This window comes from Heteronotia binoei, chromosome 17 (assembly GCF_032191835.1).
Source record: "Heteronotia binoei isolate CCM8104 ecotype False Entrance Well chromosome 17, APGP_CSIRO_Hbin_v1, whole genome shotgun sequence".
Classification (NCBI taxonomy): domain Eukaryota; kingdom Metazoa; phylum Chordata; class Lepidosauria; order Squamata; family Gekkonidae; genus Heteronotia; species Heteronotia binoei.
The window spans coordinates 34,188,455-34,209,309 of record NC_083239.1 but is presented as its reverse complement, the minus strand read 5'-3'; the positions used below and the strand labels follow the sequence as shown (position 1 = coordinate 34,209,309).

The 20,855-nt window shown below is 48.8% G+C and overlaps 1 protein-coding gene across 5 annotated transcripts in view; it reads left to right on the top strand.

Annotated features, from left to right (window-relative positions):
* MAG (myelin associated glycoprotein) overlaps positions 1 to 20,855 on the top strand; it is a 97,179-nt gene that overhangs the window by 35,854 nt on the left and 40,470 nt on the right. For 3 of the 5 annotated variants that reach the window (XM_060257832.1, XM_060257828.1, XM_060257830.1), the window contains exon 1: positions 15,561 to 15,712. The gene's annotated coding sequence lies outside the window, so the exon portion shown is untranslated. Of the gene's footprint in view, positions 1 to 15,559; positions 15,713 to 20,855 lie in introns of those variants that run through there. The other 2 variants (XM_060257829.1, XM_060257831.1) reach the window with 2 other exon arrangements.

Genomic DNA, 20,855 nt, shown 5'->3' with positions numbered 1-20,855 from the left:
GAGATTTGCCAACTTCTCGAGCATCTGGCTTCTGTCGGGTTGTTCTTGCAACACAAGATCCACCGCTAGAAACTGTCTCCCGTCCTCCGGAGCCTTCCAACTTCTGTCTCCTCTGGAGAAGACATGGCATGCTGTGCTTCAGGTTTATTATAGAGTTTTGTTGATTTGGGCTCACCTTCAGAGCCAGCCAGCTGTTTGAAGCAACCTCTCCCGCGTCACTGCTGGGAGTCGGATGAAGGGATCGCACCTTGAAAGGCACTCGGGGAGGGATCACCTTGGGCTGCCATCACATATATATGTTTTCCCCTGGCAGGATATTCTGTAACGTTGCGACACAAGTAAAAATTCAGCCGCAGAGCTCTTTCTCCCGAGCATGATTAAAAGAATGGTGGGGAAAATGACTCAGTGGCTAGATTTCTGCTTGTTCATTCTCACCCTTCTCCCACAGGGTAAATTGTCTACAATATTCTTCGCATGACACAGTCCATGCTAATTTCTTTCTTTTTCCACCATCCGCATGCTGTGATTTCTCCCAGGGTAATTATTGCCTCTTTCTGCAGAGCTCCCCTTCTCACTTTTCATACCAGGAACTGCCGCGGCCCTTGCATCATTAAGAGAAAGAGACCAAATTAGTCAGACTAGGAGTTAAAAAGAGTCAGATGGTCTGCTTCACACAGTCTCCTCTGGCTGGCAGTTGGTCTCTGCAGGGTCATGAGCGAAAAAAGACGCTTGAGAAAGGGAGAGCCGGTTTGGTGCCGTGGTTAAGCGCGTGGACTCTAATCTGGGAGGACCGGGTTTGATTCCCCACTCCTCCACATGCAACTGCCGGTGTGACCCTGAGCCAGTCGCAGCTCTCTCAGAGATGTTCTCTCAAGAGCAGTTCTCAGAAGAGCTCTCTCAGGCCCCACCTACCCCACAGGGTGTCTGTTGTGAAGAAAATAAAATAGGAATCAAGTAGCACTTTTAAGACCAACTTAGTTTTATTCAGAACGTAAGCTTTCGTGTGCTCTAAGCACACTTCATCAGACGAGGAATCCGGCACAGTGAGCAGAGCCACACATAGCTGGTAAGCAATGGCTCAGAATGCAAAATGGTACAGATTTAAGATCCACTGACAGAATAGTAAAATGAACAAATTGAGCAAACCTTTGATCTGAGTAGCATGAGCATGCGAAAGAAATAAAACAGGAGTATGTCAAAATGTGAGAGTGTCTGTTAATCACACTATTGTTATAAACCTGGGCCAAAAGGAAGGAATTTTCTATCTCAGAAGAGAAGGAGATTGTAAGCCACTCTGAGACCTCCAGTGAAGAGTGGAGTATAAATCCAATTCCTCCTCCTCCTCCTCCTCTGTTCAGACCTTGAACAAAACTATGGTTCATTTGCACAACGAAGGTTCAGCATGTAGGCGATCACTCATATCTTGGTATGTGTTAACAAATGTTGTTTTCATCGCCTTCAGCAGTCGGTAACTAGACAGCGCGTGAGGGGCAGCACCAGGGAACAAACTCAGATATCTGCATTCACTCATGACAAGGATGCATCAAGCTGCCTTCTGCGTCTATCGAATTCAGTGTTGTGTACTCTGGCTGGCAGCAGCTCCCCAGGGTCTCAGGCCCAGGTCTTTCCCATCACTTCCTACCTGATCCTTTAGCTGGAGATGCCAGGGATTGAACCTGGGACCTTCTAGACACAAACCAGATGCTCAACCACTCCCCGTATGAATATCAAGTCAGACTATTGGTCTGTTGAAGTCAGTACTGTCTATTCTGACTGGTAGCGGCTCTCTAGGTTTTCAGGCAGAGGTTTTTCACGTCACCTGCTGCTTGATGCTTTTAGGCAGAGATGCTGGGAGTTGAACCTGGAGCTTTTGATATGCACATTTTTACTTTGCTGGCCCAGTAGTTCAAGCAGATTGCAATAAACAAATGCAAGCAAGAAACTGAGAAGCACTGTAGTGTCATGGCCAGAAGGTTAGGCTAGTATCTAGGAGACCTGGGTTCAAGTCCTCACTCTGCCACAAAACACAGTTGGGTTATCTTGAGCTACTCACCTTCCCTTGGTGTAACCTACCTCATAGGATTGAGGAGGAGGAGGAGGAACAAATTGGATTTATACCCTGCCCTTCGCTATCCAAAGGAGTCTCAGAATGGCTTACAATTGTTAGCCACCCAGAGTCCGTTCACAGAGTGGGAGGCATATAAATCTAAGGTAAATTAAAAAAAAAAAGAATCTCCTTTCTCTTCCCCTTCCCACAACAGACACCCTGTGAGGTAGGAGAAGCTGAGAGAGCTCTTGACAGAAACTGCTCTTGAGCAGAACAGCTCTGTTAGAACTCGTGACTGACTCCCGGCCACAAGAGCAGGTGCAGATGGAGAAGCAGGGAATCAAACCCGGTTCTCCCGGATAAGAGTCCGTACACTTAATCACTACACCAAACTGGCTCTCTGCAGTGAATATAAAAGGGGAAGGAAGCCTCACGTACATTGTAAGAGTAGGATAGAAATGTACTAACTCATCAGGATCCAACACTTTCACATGGTGTCTATTTCAAAATAGACTCGCATGCCTCCTTCAAGGCAGAGAAGACTTTACATAGATACATCTGAGCTGTGGAAATGTCGCAGACTGGATCACTTACACTTCACAGTCTTTTGACTCCAACGTTGACAGGTTTCCCCTCCATGCTTGTTACATAAACAGGTGTGCATCTATACTATGCATAGATATATGTGCATGTGAAAGTGTATGGCTGATGGAATGTGCTGTCAAATTGCAGTGACCCTGAAGGGTTTTCCAGACCAGAGACATTTCAGAGGTGGTTGTCCCATTGCCTACCTCTGTGTAGCAACCCTGAATTTCCTTGGAGGCCTCTCATCCAAATACTGACCAGGGCTGACCCTGGTCTGATGAGATTGGGCTAACCTGGGCCATCCAGGTGGGGATGCCAGCCTCCAGGTGGGACCTGGGGATTCTCCTGGAATTATAGCTTATCTCAAGACTACAGAGATCAGTTCTCCCAGAGAAAACAGATGCTCTGGAGGGTGGGCTCTACTGCATCGTACACCACTGAGGTCCCTGCCCTCCCCAGACTCCAGCTGCAAATCTCCAGGAGTTTCCCAACTTGGACCTGGCAACCCTACCCCCCCCCCATCCCTCTCCAGGGAAGACATGACAACCTTACATCCAGGTCAGGGCTGCGTGTATATATGTAAATAGAGCCAGCTTGTGGTTAAGAGCAACTCTAATCTGGAGAACTGGGTTTGACTCTGCACTTCTAGACCTGCAGCCAGCTGGGTGACCTTGAGCCAGTCACAGTTCTCTCAGAGCTGTTCTCTCAAGAGCTCTCAGCCCCACCTTCCTCACAGGGTGTCTGTTGTAGGGAGGGGAAGGAAGGGCAATTATTGAAAGCTGCTTTGAGACTCCTTAAGGTAGAGAAAAGTGGGGTATAAAAACCAACTCTCCTCCTCCTTCTCCTCAGTCTGTCAATTAAGGGCACAGTTCGTGCATCCAATAAAGCAGGCTCAAGTTCACAGATGCGACAATCAACCTGTTCAGTCTTTTAAAGTGCCATAAAGCCTCTTTCTTTGCTTTCCCCCTTCAGCTGAGGTTCCCCCTCTCCTCTCCTTTCCCAGTTCTCGATTCCAGCAATAAATAACATCTTCCTATTTGGTGACTGAATTCAGAAACATCCGTTATGTTCTTAGGAAGTGTGAAGAGTACTCATTTCCCTTTATGTTCCCAGGAATATTCAAGAATGTGGCCTCTGCATCCATCTACCTGTTCAATCCCACTGTTGCCACTGGGCATAGCTATCAATCTCTCTTTCTCTCAAGCATGCTCTGGAACTTCACATCTGGCTGCAGGCTTAGAAAGGCATTTTGCTACCACCACCTCTGTCCAATAACAATTCCCCCTGCCTTTGCAAAACAGAGGAAATGCTTTGCATAAGAACATAAGCTAAGGCTTGCTTGATCAGATCTAGAGGTCAAAGCAGGGGTCCCCAACCTTTCTGATCCTGTGAGCACTTTTGGAATTCTGACATAGCACGGTGGGCGGAGCAACAACATGGCTGCCCCAGGAGGCGGAGCCAGCCACAAAATGATTGCCACGGCTTAACGCAGCCCAGATCTCCAATGGCCAATGGTCCACCTAAACCACCCGCTTTCAAAAACACTTGGAAAGTGCCAGAAAGGTGCCAACAGGCACCAATCCAAGCTTAGAATGTCAGACTAGGATCTGGGAGACCCAGGTTCGAATCTCCCTTCTGTCATGGAAGTTCACTGGATGACTTTGGGCCGGTCACCCACTGTAACCCCAACATCCGTCACAAGTGAGGATGAATTGGAAGACAGGAGGGCAACGTATACTGCTTTTAATGTTCAGTGAGCAGAAACGGGGCTATAAATGAAGTACATTAATCAAAATCCATTCTGTGTCCCAAAAGGGCTAGCAGGATGATTCCAGGAAGACCACAAACCAGGTCCAAAAGGTGATAGCCCTTTCACACCGTTGCCTTCCCCAGCAACTGGAATTTTGTAGCACACTGCGCTTGAACATGGAAGCTACATTGAAATATATGAGAGATCCACTTTCAACCCCTGGAGTCTACAAAATACCCTGCTCCTGTGGTGCAGTCTACATTGGCACTACCCAACGCAGTATCAACACCCGTCTCACCGAACACAAGAGACACTGTCGCTTGTTTCAGCCAGAAAAATCAGCTGTAGCTGAACATGCACTTCAAGAAGGAGACCATGTCATCCACTTTGAAAGAACTGAAGTCCTTTCTACGGTCTCACATTATCATACCCGCCTGAACAGAGAAGCTATTGAGATTTACAAACACCAGCACAATTTTAACAGAAAGGAAGAAGGCATTTTCATCCACCAATCTTGGTACCCAGCTCTGCAAAACACCCTACAGACTATAAATTGCAGAAAGTCTCAGAACAACCAGCAAATTCCACAGAACAATCAGCACAGTCAACAACCTTCTATCTTATCTTCAAACCCCTTCCAACCCTCCCAGCAATTAACACAGAACAATGGTCACATTCAACAGCCAGTTTCCTTATCACTACCCTTCCAGGAAGCCCCAGCAAACAATGGGCACATCCACAAACCAATTGCCCTTTCATCACAGCCCCTCCAGCCTAGAAATAGCAGCTCTCCAGCAGCCCTGGCTCCACTCAATGCACAGCAGCCAAGAAGGTCTGAGCGCCTGCTCCGGCTGCAACGCCACTGAGGATGTTCTCCGCAGCTGAGAACGAAACGTCTGGAAGGAAAACTTTCTCCAGTAGAACACGGCACTTGAGCCCGAAAGATTCTACAAACCCTAATGATGTTACCAGCCGTGAAAACCTGAAATCTTTGATCATACCTTCAATAAAAACTCTGTTGGTCTTAAAGGCGCCACTGTTTTCTACGAGTCAGCCTAGAAATATCCAGGGGCATTCTTCAGTGGGTGTCCCCAACAGATTTTGTTGTTGCTGTGTAACAACTGCGAGAGGCCTTGAATCAGATTAGGGTGCAGAAGGCCTGCATTTAATCCTCCCTCCTTCTCATACCATTTTCTGGGCCTCAAAGGGCACCCCAGAACTACAATTTGCACCAGCAGGGAAAAACATACACAGGAGACTTTTCTTCCTCTTCCGAAATACCTCAACTCAAGGTGGGGGGTGGAGTTCCCCTAGGAAACAGTTCAAGGTGGGAAGTTTTCCCTAGGGAAACAATTCAACACTAGATTCAAGGTACAGAAAAGGTCCGTATAACCCCCAGAGAGCCTTACTCTCCATGGAGCAACATCTGCTGGTAATCCCAGTCCCAAAAGGTCCATTTAGCCTCAACCTGGGCCAGGGCATTCTTTGTCCTGGCCCCTACTTGGTGGAACAAGCTCCCATTGGGGATCAGGACCCTGCAAGGACTGTTGCAGTTCCACAGAGCCTGTAAGACAGAGCTGTTCCACCAGGCATTCAACTGAGGTGGTGGATATTTTGTTATTCTGTGGCCTTCCTGCTGCAGGGACCCCAATGAAATAACTCTGTCTGGCCATTTATCTTGTACCAGCTGGGGGATGTCTGGAAGGAGTGGAGGCAACTGACAACCAACTGCAGAATTGGAGTTTGCTTTTAGACTGTTAGATTGTTTTTAGATCGTATATTATTTTATTATATGTATCTGATTTTGACCGTGTATTAACAGTTGTTACCCGCTCAGAGCCCATTTGGGAAAGGGCGAGCTAGAAATCGAAAATGATCAATCTATCTATCAGTAAATAAATAATTATTGCTTCATCCAGTGGACAGTTGGTCTATGCAACTCACGGCTACAAGGTGTTTTGTTGGCTACTGACTGTGATACGGGCTGGGCAGATTTTAGGAGGACAGGTGTATTGTTAGCTATGAGAGTCAAATGCCACCCACCCCCCGATTATTGTCAGAGGTTGGGAGGCTAGCCTTCTTTGGTCTTTCCTGCGGCATCTCACTGACCACGGCTGGTTGCTGGGCTGGAAGGGCCATTGGGCTGATGGAGCAGGGCGCCTCTGATGGCAGCCGGTGTGGGACGGTGGCGAAAGAATCGGACTAGGATCTAGGAAACTACTAGGGTTGCCAGCCTCCAGGTGGCGACTGGAGATATCCTGGGATTACGAGAGATCAGTTCACCTGGAGGAAACGGCCACTTTGGAAGGTGGACTCTATGGCATTATACCCCCATCGAAGTCCCATCCCCCCCAACCCCACCTTCCTCGGGCTCCACCTTCAAAATCTCCAGGTATTTCCCGACCTTAACAGTAACCCTGCAGAAGAACCAAGTTTGAATCCTCATGGAAGCTTGCTAGATGACCATTCATATGCTCTCAGCCTAAACTGCCTCATAGCATTGTCTTAAGGATAACATAGAGGAGACCAATGTAAGCCGCTCTGTACCCACTAGGGAGAAAGACAGAGTACAAATGAAGTAACATTAAAATACGTTATGTATGTTCCATGCAGCACGGCAAATAGAAGCTCCTGGGGGCTGTCTGAGGTCAGAAAAAATGGCTTGTCCTACAGTCCCGATCGCTAGGAGTCTCTTTATGGCATCTAATAACTCTTTTAAAGTTATTAACTCTTTTTAAGACAACTCTTTGAGAGCCAGTTTGGTGTAGTGAGGACTCTTATCTGAGAGAACCGGGTTTGATTCCCCACTCCTCCACTTGCAGCTGCTGGAATGGCCTTTGGTCAACCATAGCTCTGGCAGAGGTTGTCCTTGAAAGGGCAGCTGCTGTGAGAGCCCTCTCCAGCCCCACCCACCTCACAGGGTGTCTGTTGTGGGGGAAGAAGATATAGGAGGTTGTAAATTAATCTGAGTCTCTAATTCAGAGAGAAGGGCGGGGTATAAATCTGCAATCTTCTTTGTCTTCTTTTTAAAAACTCTGCAGACTTCCCAGTGTCTCTTAGATCTTAGCCACTCGCAATTACCACATCATGTGGCGGTGAGTTCCATAAGTTAATTGCGCATTGTATCAAGACGTCTCATGTCGGTCCCAGTTCTGCTGCCCATCCCTTTCACAGAGCATTGTGGGACGTTCTCAATGCGCACTTTCTCCATGCATCTTGGCATTTTGCTGCAGAGGTGAGAATAGGAAGACAGATTACAGCACAATCTTATCACCACCACCTCTGAGGGACTTCTGTAACTTGGCCAGATGGCTATTGCCTTCCAAATCAACTCAGAACGCTGGAGAGTTTTGATACACCGTCACAGCCTCGGCATGTTTTCTACAGAGAGGTGCTTGTCTCCCCCCTCCGCCCTCTTCAGCTCTCTCTCCACTTCTTTGCAAGCTCTGGTGCGCACTGAAAGAAAGCAGGCCTGGGCGTGCAGCTATTTACTTGGCTGTGAAATCAACATGATAGGATTCACCATGGCAATGTGGCGTGGCACGGGCAGAAGGGAGCTGTTCTTGGAGGAAGTCGGCATGAGTGCCCATATGTTCCACAGACTGAAGTCAGTTCACACTAATAATTGGGGCTGGATCCTGCTTCCTTTCCAGTAGAGAAGCTCAGAGAGGTTGGGGGGGAGGGAACCAGGATTCAGGATCTCTGCCAGTGACTCCGAGTTCAGTACACAAAAGCCTGCAGCATTAAGAAGACTTCCTCTCGCAATAGGCAGCTACTTCTGAGACGGGGCAGCTGCCGAGAAGTTCCCTGCAAGGCCTGTTAGTACTGAAGCTCAGGGTTTTGGAGAGGCAAAGAGAGACTCTGCAGGTGGTTTGATTGCTCCGGTTGGGAGCAGGGGATCCCCTGGTTTGGAGGCCGTCCTCCCGCTTCAGCGTTATCAGAAAGCGGGAGGAGGAGGGATGTCTGCTGGGCACTCCATTATACCCAGGGGTCATTCTGAAGGGAAAAAGGTGCGGGAGTAGGGTTGCCAATCCCCAGGTGGGGGCAGGGGATCCCCCGGTTTGGAGGCCCTCCCCCGCTTCAGGGTCGTCAGAAACTGGGGGGAGGGGAGGGAAATGTCTGCTGGGAACTCTATTATTCCCTAGGGAGATTTATTCCCATAGAAAATCATGGAGAATTGATCCGCGGGTATCTGGGGCTCTGGGGGGGCTGTTTTTTGGGGTAGGGGCACCAAATTTTCAGTATAGCATCTAGTGCCTCTCCTCAAAATACCTCCCAAGTTTCAAAAAGATTGGCCCAGGGGGTCCAATTCTATGAGCCCCAAAAGAAGGTGCCCCTATCCTTCATTATTTCCTATGGAAGGAAGGAATTGAAAAAGTGTGCCGTCACTTTAAATGTGATGGCCAGAACTCCCTTTGGAGTTCAATTATGCTTGTCACAGCCTTGATCTTGGCTCCACCCCTAATGTCTCCTGGCTCCACCCCCAAAGTCCCCAGATATTTCTTAAATTGGACTTGGCAACCCTATGCAGGAGCTCAGTAGCATATCTCATTTGCACATACCCCGGGATCTGTATGCAGCGGGGAGAGAACTCCCCATTGCATGCAGACCCTGGCTGGAGGTTCAGGAGCTGCACTCCTCTGAGCTCCTGCTGAATTCAAGCCCTGATTATACCCCATGTAGACCAGTCCCCATAGGGTATAATGGAGAATCAAGCTGTGGGTATCTAGGGCCCGGAGGAGAATTGGACCACAGGGTGCAATTCTGTGAGCCCCAAAAGAAGGTGCCCCCATCTTGCATTATTTCCAGTGAAGGGGAGGAATTTAAAAGGAGCACATTCCCTTTAAATGTGATGGCCAGAACAATCTGTTTGAACAATCCCTTTGAAGAAGCTCTTTCTATTGATGGGTGGCCAATTCGACTGTACCCCGGAAAACCTGGACCTGGCTCTTCAAGCCATAGCATCTTGGCTCAGGCTGAGTCGGCTGAAGCTGAATCCGACAAAGACAGAGGTTCTCTATCTGAGCCAGGGTGGTCCAAGGGGAGGTGTCCATCTGCAGGCTCTTGACGGGGTCCCATTGATACCGGCCCCTAAGGTCAAGAGCTTGTCCTCCCTTACAGTAGAGGCCCAGGTAGCAGCCACTATTAGATCCGCCTTTTTTCATCTTCGGCGGGTGCGGCAGTTGGCTCCTTTCCTGGAGCACAGCGACTTAGCAATGGTGATCCATGCTACGGTCACCTCAAGAATAGATCACTGTAATGCTCTCTACATGGGGCTACCCTTGACGCTGACTCGGAAACTACATCTAGTGCAGAACACTGCGGCATGGCTGTTAATGAGGCTCCCCCGATGGGAGCACATTCAGCCAGTGCTGAAAGAGCTGCACTGGCTACCTATTGTGTTCCGAGTCCATTTCAAGGTGTTGGTATTGACCTTTAAAGCCCTTCATGGTCAGGGACCTGTTTATCTGAGGGACCGCCTTTCCCCATATATTCCCCAGAGAGCACTGCGTTCAGGGACAAAAAATCTGTTGTCCATCCCTGGACCAAAGGAGACCAGGTTGCGTTTGACACGAGCCAGAGCCAGGGCAGCACCAGAATTATGGGATGCTCTCCCGGAGGCCATAAGGGCCCTGCGGGACCTTCCTACATTCCTCAGGGCCTGTAAGACCGAGTTGTTTCGACAAGCCTTCGATGTTTAAACCGAGAGAGAGCTGCCACCTGACATCAGTAGAGTACTCGGTGATCACCGTCTGAAAAGCAGAACCGCCAATATAGTAATGATACAGCACCATGAAATAGTTTTTAAAAAATTTTAATTGTATCAACGTTTTGTAGATTTTATTGACTTATTGTTCTTAATTTGTGTCAATGAATGTTGTAAGCCGCCCTGAATCCGCTTGCAGAGAGGGCAGGATAGAATTTTAATTTAATAAATAATAAATAAATAAATTTGAAGAATCAATCTGTGGCTCTGGGAGGCCTGTTTTTCTAGGCACCAAATTGTCAGCACAGCATAGTCCCTCTCCTAAAAAAAAAAAACCCTCCAAGTTTCAAAAAGATTGAACCAAGGGGTCCAATTCTACGAGCCCCAAAAGAAGGTGCCCCCATCCTCCATTATTTCTAATGAAGGGAAGGCACTTAAAAGGAGCACAGTCCCTTGAAATATGATGGCCAGAATTCCCTTCGGAGTTCACTCAAGCTTGTCGCAACCTTGCTCCTGGCTCCACCCTCAAAGTCCCCAGACATTTCCTGAGTTGGACCTTGTGATCCTCTTGCTGTACCAGATATGGGTACAAATACAAGTTGATGGGGTGTGAACTGGCAGAGACTGACCAAGACAGAGATCTTGGGGTCATGGTAGATAACTCACTGAAAATGTCAAGACAGTGTGCGTTTGCAATAAAAAAGGCCAACGCCATGCTGGGAATTATTAGGAAGGGAACTGAAAACAAATCAGCCAGTATCATAATGCCCCTGTATAAATCGATAGTGCGGTCTCATTTGGAGTACTGTGTGCAGTTCTGGTCGCCGCACCTCAAAAAGGATATTATAGCACTGGAGAAAGTCCAGAAAAGGGCAACTAGAATGATTAAAGGGCTGGAGCACTTTCCCTATGAAGAAAGGTTGAAACGCTTGGGACTCTTTAGCTTGGAGAAACGTCGACTGCGGGGTGACATGATAGAGGTTTACAAGATAATGCATGGGATGGAGAAAGTAGAGAAAGAAGTACTTTTCTCCCTTTCTCACAATACAAGAACTCGTGGGCATTCGATGAAATTGCTGAGCAGACAGGTTAAAACGGATAAAAGGAAGTACTTCTTCACCCAAAGGGTGATTAACATGTGGAATTCACTGCCACAGGAGGTGGTGGTGGCCACAAGTATAGCCACCTTCAAGAGGGGTTTAGATAAAAATATGGAGCACAGGTCCATCAGTGGCTATTAGCCACAGTGTGTGTGTATATATAAAAATTTTTGCCACTGTGTGACACAGAGTGTTGGACTGGATGGGCCGTTGGCCTGATCCAACATGGCTTCTCTTATGTTCTTATGGGGGTTTGGACATAAGCCCCAGGTTCCATTTCTAACTCAGTCTCAGCCTTGACAGCTAAAACTGTTCTTCCAGCCTTGGTTTCCTAATCTGTGAAATGGGAACACTAATGATCTACCTAACTGGTGTTGCCATCATGACAAAGGGAACAGCAAATCAGTCTGTATATGAAATCCCAACAAAAAAGTCCATTCTTGAAAGGAATGAGTCATTCTCCAGTCTCTGCAGATGAAGGGGCAGGGATAGGTAGACAGGAATAGGCTTTGTTCTCCAAGGTTTTCCACTGAATTCTATGGGAGAAAAGAAATGGATTGCAGTCTGCAGATTGGAACAAACTTTGTTCTCCGTGGCTTCCCATTGAATTCTATCAAACAAAAGAAGTGGCCTGAAATCTACAGATCAGAATAGACTTTGTTCTCCATGGCTTCCCATCGAATTCTATTGAACAAAAGAAATGGACTGTAATGTGCAGACTTGGAACAGGCTTTGTTCTCCATGACTCTCCACTGAATTCTATGAGACAAAAGAAATTATCTGTAATATGCAGATTGGAATGGGCTTTGTTCTCTCTGGCTTCTCATGGAATTCTGTGGGATAAAAAAAACTGTCTGCAGATCAGAACAATATTTGTTCTCCATGGCTTTCTGTCAAATTCTATGGGAGAAAAGAAATGGATTCCAGAACAGGACACAGTGGGAATGCTGGAGTTACTGGGACACTGGCAAAGTCTAGCTCTTACCCCCAAAAGTTCTCCCCATTACCTTAACCCATGTAAACAGGTGCCATTCACCAGTGTAACAGAAAGGTGCTAAGTCTATCCTCCCAACATTAAGTGGCCCAGATCCATGGGTTTGGGCGGGGGGGGGGTCAATCTGCATATATGCGCAGAGTACAAAGAGATGCATTGCACACACACCCAGGAGGCTGTGTGATGTATATGCTCTCCTTGCATATGCTCACCACCATAAGCGTTTTTCGCTATAAATAATAATGCTTAGAGAGGCGTCCGGGAGAGGTAGGAGGATTCAAGACAGCTCTCAGCATGCGCAATGGTCTCTGCTTGGATGCCATAAACATCTCTTCTAATTGGGTTAGCTGCATTTGCAGATGAGATAATTGTCTGTTGCTGTTCAACGGCTGCTGAGCTCCCTCCCAGAGGTGGTCGCATTCCGCTGCCAAAGGAAAAATCCACTGGGAGAAGGGAAGTTATCCGTTCTGGAGGTGCCCGTGTCACAGTGCAAGGCCATTGGGCGCCCATGTGGCAAATAAGATCACAGTATAAACGGTCGCACCGAGAGGAGGCTGTGCATGCAAAAGACCACCGTGTGCCGAACAAATGATCCAGGAGGGGAAAGGAAAGCAATTGGCATATGCCAAGTGTTCCAAATGACTCAGATTTGACAGTGTCATTTCCCAGCCTGGCAGTTTGGATGGAAGGAGGACCGTCAAACAGGGAGCTTTTGTGGCTTGCATCATTTTCCATGGGGGAATAGGGATGTGTGCCTGCCCACTGGGGAGGGGGGAGTGAATCGTGCCAGGAATGTGTCTTTGGGCATGTCAGGAATTCTTCCTTATAAAAAAGACTCTGTTGGAGGAGATGGTGCTATGAGATCCGTGGAGGAAAAGGGGTCACTAAATTATCAGGGGAAACTATTTGCTTTCCAGGACACTGGAATCCTTGGAGTCTTGGCTCTAAGGTACCATAGCCATAGACCACAATCCCATCTGGAAAGCAAACCCCCCCCCCCACACCCCCACACATCAACAGTTATACCCAATCCCCTTCTGCCAATCCCTCTTGTCACTAACAAAAAAAAAACCCAATTCCCTCCTGCTATCAATATCTGAGACCAGTCTCAGCTGCCACCAACAGCACAGCCCAATTCCCTCTTGCAGCCAACCATAAAAAACAATCCCTTCTTGCAATCAGTAATTGAGGCCTACTCCTCTCCTACCAGCAACCGCACAGCCTAATCCCCTCTTGCCACCAACCACAAAAACCCAATCCCTTCCTGCCATCAGTTATCTGAGCCCAATCCCCCTCCTGCCACCAGCAGCCCAGCCAAGTCCCTCTTCCCACTAACCACAAAAAACCCAATCCCCTCCTTCTATCATTATCTAAGACCAGTCTCAGCTGCCACCAACAGCACAGCCCAATCCCCTCTTCCCACTAACCCCCAAAAAACCAATCCCTTCCTGCCAAGTATCGGAGCTCAATACCCACCTGCCAGCAGCAGCGCAGCCCAATCCCCCTTGCCACTAACAACAACAAACAATCCTTTCCTGCTATCAGTATCTGAGCCCAGTCTCAGCCACCACCAACAGCACAGCCCGATCCCCTCTTCCCACTAACCACAAAAAAAGCCAATCCCCTCCTGCAGTGCCTGAGCCCAGTCTGAGCTGCCACAGACTAATCCCTTATCGCCATCAGTGCCTGTGGCCAACAGAGCTTCCACAACCAGCACAGACCAATCCCATCCCACCGCCAACAGCAAATCCCCTCTTCCCGCTAAACAAAAAAACCCAATCCCTTCCTGCTATCAACTACAGGACTAATGTCTTCACATCTTGTACACACTCGCTAAAATTCCTCTCTAGTCATGTTTTGAGCATCCCTCTTCTTTGCTTGCTGCATTACTCCAGAATGATCTGTCCTGCACTAGATTCTTTGCACAACAGAAACATTGGGAAACTGTCCTAAACATTTTTCTTCCTTTTCTAAATCTCTCTCGTTTAAGTCTCCCTGGGTCTGGTTCTACTTCTGAAACCGCAGCTGCTGTCTTTTCCTTTGGACGCGAGGGATAAAAGGACTGAGGCAGATTTTGCTGCTGCCGAAGTGATTTTAGGATTGTTGTCTCTAAGCAGCTAAAACCGAGATTCCAGCCGAGATTAAGCAGATAAAACCGAGATTATGGTCCTTCATAAATGGCTTAATACAGCAATCCCTAATATTCTTGAAAGAAAAAAAGGCATTCAAGCAGAATGTGAAATGACGTGTCCGTTTTATTAAGGCCACAGGGACAAGTTCTGCCCTAATAAGGCCTATTCAAATATCTCACGGCTGTTATTTAAACCCTATGGAATATTTACTGTTCATGTTTCAGACAGGAGCAGAGCAAGCATGGGAAAGCAGCAAGCGTGCTGGCTCGTGGTGCCGACGCACATGCAACTGCACGAGTGCGATCTGTTGTTCAAAGCATGAACTTCTGTCCCTCTCCTCCTCTACCCATGCAAAGATTAAATCTCGAGCCCTGGGGAGAGAGCTGAGATCTTTAGAAACCCAGTACAGCCGTGTGCACACATTTAGCTTTTGCAGAAAAGCACTTCCAACGTCACTCCAAAAGCCTGAAGTCAAAACATTATTCTCAGGGAAACAGATCAGCAAACGGAGACTGCCCTTGCTAGGAAGCAGGGCTCCCAGCGCTCGCTTCCAGCTGCCTTCCTCTAACCTCTAGACCCTGCTGCTTTCCCCATAATTCCAGGGTGGCAAACTAGGAGGGCCGCCTCTGACATCCAAACAATGCGCTCAAAGGGAACAGGTATTTAGCCGATCATGAGCTAATAGCCTGGTGCGAGGAGCGAGGGAGCTGGCAGGGGAGAATTAAGGATGTGTTCCTCCTGGTCGGGGAGCATCAGGCCCAGCCCCGATTGCATCCACTCAGGAGAGGGGAAGGAAGATGTGCTGGAAAGAGGCAGCCAATGTACTCCAGCAAGCGTTCCCCCCACTCCCGCAGCAGCCTCTGTTTCTCCTCAACAACCCCCCCCCCCCCAGCACGCACACACAGCCGGTGGAATTTGTGTGTGGGCTCCGCTTGCAGAAATGCAGAGCTAACATAGTCGGGCACCCACTAACACTTGCGACGAGCCCAAAGAGACGCAGGCTCTCCCCACGCGGCCCAGCAAAGGATGGTCGAGCTGGACTGCAACTGAGCCCTCCTTCAAGGCCTGGAGCCGGGTGGCAGTTGTCCCGGGACAGGACCTCGGGAGTCCCCCTGCAGAGCCGTCCCCCTTGGATATCCTTCCCTGCTGCTCCTTCTCACTCCCTCCAGCCCGAGTCTCCTGTTTCCATCAGTAGGCAGCAGCTCCAAAGGGAGTCTCTGTTTCCGAGAAGAGCAGCTGCCTGCCTGGGAAGAACTGCCCCCCTCCTCCTGCCTCGAAGACACTCAGACTCCGATTCAACGGGTTGTTTCCATTCCAGATCCTCATCCCAGCTTGGCACCGATCGATGCTGGAAAGGTTGGCGGGCGAGAAGGACGCCAGCGAGACGCCGTCAAAAGGTAAGGCCAGGCGTTGTGGCTCGAAGGCTTCCTAGGGGCTGGACCCCAGACTCTTGAGTTTCCGTAGGCAGAGTTTTTGTGAACCCAGCCCTCAGCTTGCAAGTGGAAACCTAGCAGTGTTCTTGCCTGGAAGGCTACTTTTCTGAGCCTTGCCCAGTTTTTGTTTCTGACCAAAGTGTTGACCGTATCTGGGAGGCCCTTCAATGGACAAGGGCTGACAGCTGCAAATTGTCTCTGGCTGTTTAGGACCCTGTCCCCTCTTGGATGGCAGTGGCCTTCTGCAGCATGGGTGTCCTGAGCCCAGGGTCAGCAGCCAAAGCTAAGAAGCAAGATACAGGCAGCTGTCGAGGACGGCACACCACTGGGGGTTACAGATGACATGGGAACCTTGCCAAACAGTCCCTCTCTTTGCATCGGAGGATTCTTTCAGGGATGGCCAAACTGTGGCTTAGGAGCCACATGTGGCTCTTTCACACACATTGTGCGGCTCTCGAAGCCCCCACTGCCCTGTCAGCCAGCTTAGAGAAGGCAATTCTCTCTTTAAATCACTTCTCCAAGCCAAGCCAGCCGGCTGCTTGGTGAATGCATTTGAAGTTAAAGTTGCTTTCTTTCCACCTCTCCTCCCTCTTCCCTCCCACAACTATTTCCTTCCTTCCTTCCTTCCTTCCTTCCTTCCTTCCTTCCTTCCTTCCTTCCTTCCTTCCTTCCTTCCTTCCTTCCTTCCTTCCTTCCTTCCTTCCTTCCTTCCTTCCTTCCTTCCTTCCTTGTGACTCTCAAACATCTGATGCTTATGTCTTGTGGTTCTCAAACATCTGACATTTATTCTATGTGGCTCTTATGTTTAGCAAGTTTAGCCGCCCCTGCTTAGGATACCAGGAGATGAGACGTGGGGACTTTCTGCACCCCCTGTCCTGTGGACAGAGCAAGCCTGTTCATTCACTGGTATGGGAAATACAATCTGTCCAATGCTCAAAAATGGAATGATGTTTTGGTGTTGGGGGCATCTTCCCCCCCTCCCACACACACATCTAACCCAGTTTTCCAAATTTCAGTCCTCCCCTTCTGTCCATTCAGTTGGAAGGGGAGGGGGTCTGGAAAACCTGCAAAGTGGCAATGCAATCTTTTTTGCAGGCAACAAAACCAAAAGGAGGAGAGGAGCAAAATCATCTTCCTCTTGGCTATTGTAATAGATGGGGCAGACCCAGGGCTCTTTTTTTGAGCAGGAATGCACAGGAACACAGTTCCGGCTGACTTGACATCAGGGGTGTGGCCTAATATGCCAGTGAGTTCCTGCTAGGCTTTCTCTACAAAAAGTCCTGTGTGAAACAATGGTGACCTCAGGGTGTGGCCTAATATGCAAATGAGTTCCTGCTGGGCTTTTTTCTACAAAAATAGCCCTGGAAACAGCAAGCATTGGGTGCAAAGAGGCCTTGTTCGAAATGCCCTCCTGCTTCTGGCGATCGCTTCCTTTCTGGAGGCACAAAAGCATCTCTGTCTTGGTGTCGTCGCAGCCAGAGACAAGCAGCTTGTTTATCTGCTTGGATCCTGCCTTGGGGGGGGGGGAGAGGTTGGAGAGTGTTCTCCCCCTGCCACTCTGATCGTGTGGGTCTGGACGGATGGATCTGGGCTCTGTTGCTGGGAGTGGGTAGAGGCAGGCTGTTTTCGTTGGCCAAGGGTTGTGGCGAGCCAGTCCCCCTCCCTCCCTTCCCAGGGATATATAACAGAGCTGCTAATGACAATAATGGATTGCAGCAGGGTAAATGCTGAAATCTGAGAAGTGAGGGACAGCCGCAAGATCAGAGCCGAGGTGCTCACAAGAGAGGGCGTTTGATCCTAAATGAGCTGGAAATGTGTGTACCCGAGTGTAGGCTGCGAGTTGCGACGACAATGTCCATAAAGATTGCCAGAATCTTTAAAGGCTGGCCAAAGATTTCAATGGAGGAGCAAGAGTTTTGGGGGCCCTCCCCCTCCCAGCACAGTTTTAAAGGCTTTCTTTTCTACGGGCGAAAGCAACTTGCAAAAAGGCAGGAGATGCTGTATGCCCAAGGGCAGCCACATTTTACTGTTGCAGTAAAATAAAAACAGGAGTCCAATGGCACCTTAAAGACCAACAAAATGCATTTCATTTCGTGGATCGGAGCTTACTTCAGCAGACACTATCAGTAGGAAATCGTTGGGGAGGTTTTTATGGCAAGTCACGATGGGGGAGCGGGAGCAGACAGATGCCTGGTGTGACTCCTGTCATAAATAATTTTCAGTGGTGATTCTCTATGCAAGGCAGACAATGTAGCTTAGTGGCTAGGGTTCCTAGAAGTTTGGGGTGGAACCTCAGGAGGGTGGGATTTGGGGAGGGAGTTCAGCAGGGATGGGATGCCATAGAGCGGGGGTGTCAAACATGCGGCCTGGGGGCTGAATCAGGCCCCCAGAGGGCTCCTATCAGGCCCCTGAGCAACTGGCTGTTATCTGCTTCCTTCTCCCTCTCTCTTGCTTCCTTCTGCATCACAGTTTGCTTTGCCAGGCTTGCTCAATAGCACCGGAGTTACAGAGCAAAGCCTCTATTTTCTCCACTAGCTGAGACTCCTCCCTTGGGGTGGAAGGGAAGCGGCAGAGCTTGCTTTGCCAGGCTCCTCCCCTTCCTGGTCCCCTGGGAAGGAAGGAAAGAGTCAGAGCTTCCTTTGCACAGTTCTTTGGATCCCATGGGAGAAATGCAAAGAAAGCACCTTTAAGACCAACGAGTGCTAATGTTTTAAGCATGTTTTATTTATTTATTTTTAAAAAAACTTTAATTGTGTTTGTCTGTTTCCTTTATAAAGTTTATATTTCTGCTACCTAATCTTAAATAAGTACGCATATGGCCCAGCCCGACATGGTCTCATTTATGTCTGATCTGGCCCTCATAACAAATTAGTTTGACACCCCTGCCATAGAGTCCCAGGGGCCAGTGATCTCTATTGCCTGGAGATCAGTCGCAATTCTGGAAGATCTCCACCACTGTCATCCCTGGAGGTTGGCACCCCTGCTAGAGATAGCTGTGAAGCACAAAGGTCCCAAGTTCAAAGCCTGATTTTAATACAGCTTGCTAAATCGATGAGCCCAACCGGTTCAGCTTTAATACTGGCCTCCTTTGCAGGGTTGCTGTACAGGGGAAGCAATTTTGTCAACTCTAGCCAACCCATCAGTAAAGCAAAAAGGCATTGTGTTCTTGGCATGCAGAACTAATTGGCGGGTTTGTTTGGCACGCATACTGAGTAGGCAGATCTCTTTGTTTATGGCAACCATCTCAGGCCAGACAAACCAGAAATTATTAAACCATGAATGCATCTCCTATCGTGTTTTACAGGGGAGGTAGGAGCAGTGGGGCCCTTTAGAATAGAGGCTCAGGGGATCAATGCTTCTCTCCTTGCCATTTCCCCAAGTTTAATCACACCCACGAATCTGCCCTTTGGCCAATGGGGAGAAGAACTGTATAGACACTCCATCGTATGTCATAACATCAGATGCAGGACCCAACATTTTGTCAATCCCCCCTCCCCCCCCGCCCTCGCCTTGAGGAACGGTAACAACTAGAGAGGTCACTCTTGACTCACAAAATCACAGGGACAGAAGAATCAAACCTCCTCTTTCCCCTTCCACATGGTCTTGATCCGAATTGTGTCCCCCTGGGTCTCCTCTTTGCATTTTGGAGAGCCAGTTTGGTGCAATGGTTAAGTGTGCTGACTCTTATCTGGAAGAACCGGGTTTGATTCCCCACTCCTCCACTTGCAGCTGCTGGAATGGCCTTGAGTCAGCCATAGCTCTGGCAGAGGTTGTCCTTGAAACGGCAGCTGCTGTGAGAGCCCTCTCAGCCCCACCCACCTCACAGGGTGTCTGTTGTGGGGGGAGAAGATACAGGAGATTGTAAGCCGCTCTGAGACTCTCTGATTCAGAGAGAAGGACGGGGTATAAATCTGCGGTCTTCTTCTTCTTCCAGGGGGTGGGGGTGGGGGGTGGGATATCAGTCCTGGAGCCTGAAGCATCTTTTCTCATTTGACCCACAGCTGACCATAAATGTGATTGGTTTTGAGGGGTAGCCATATAAAGTCTGAGCCAAGAGAGCTGGGAAGGTGGATCCCTGCCTGCCTTTCCCTAAACAACCCCATTTCTATGTGGGTGGGGGAAGCAAAAAGAAACAGAGAAATTCATCCTGTTCCATCTGCAGGACATCTGTCAGCAGATGGTAAACACTGAGGTAGGCTACGAAAGCCCAGAAGCAACCTTTCTTGTGTTGTTTGTTTTATTTGGCTTCATCTATAACCTACCTTTCTCCCCCAATGGGAACCCAAAATGGCTGACATCATTCTCCTCTCCTCCGTTTTTATCTTCGCAACAATCTTGTGAGGTAGAGGGAGTGACTGGCCCAAGGTCACCCAGCGAGCTTCCATGACAGAGTGAGGAATTTGAACCTGGGTCTCCCGGACCCTAGTCCGGGGGTGGCCAAACTTGTTTAACATAAGAGCCACATTGAATATATGTCGGATGTTTGAAAGGTGCAAGACAGGAAGGGAGGGAGGGAGAAAGCAACTTTAACTTTAAATGCATTCTCCAAGCTGCTGGCCGGCTTGGAGAAGTGATTTAAAGAGACAGGAATTTCTTCTCCAACCTTGGTGATGGAGCAGTGGGGGCTTTGAGAGCCACACGATATGTGCGAAAGAGCCACAGTTCAGCCACCCTTGCCCTAGTCTGAGCCTCTAACGGCAACACCACGCTGGCTGTCTTAGGACCACCTGCAGCGTACATTGATATAGGTCAATCTCTGCAATAGGCAGGGATCCTTAAGCAGCTGCAAAAACGTTTCGAAATCCCTGCGACGGAGCCCAGGAGTTCTGGATTCCAGCTCTTTCTCTCTGAGCCTCTTTCAGTGAACCAGCAACACTTTCTCCTCCCACAGCCTATTAAAGGAATGGATCCCCATGCTTTTTAATCTCCTTCCTTCGCAAATCCTCCCTCTCTTCGTTAAGCCTCTCCCTTGCTTAACCTCACAGGCTTGTCTGCCACTTCCGATTCCCTACTGCAGACTCAACCCAGCTCCCCGTCCCGACCGCAGGCCAGCGATAAGATCTCGCGTACGTAACCTGAGCGGATGTCGCTCGCCCACAAGAGGGTA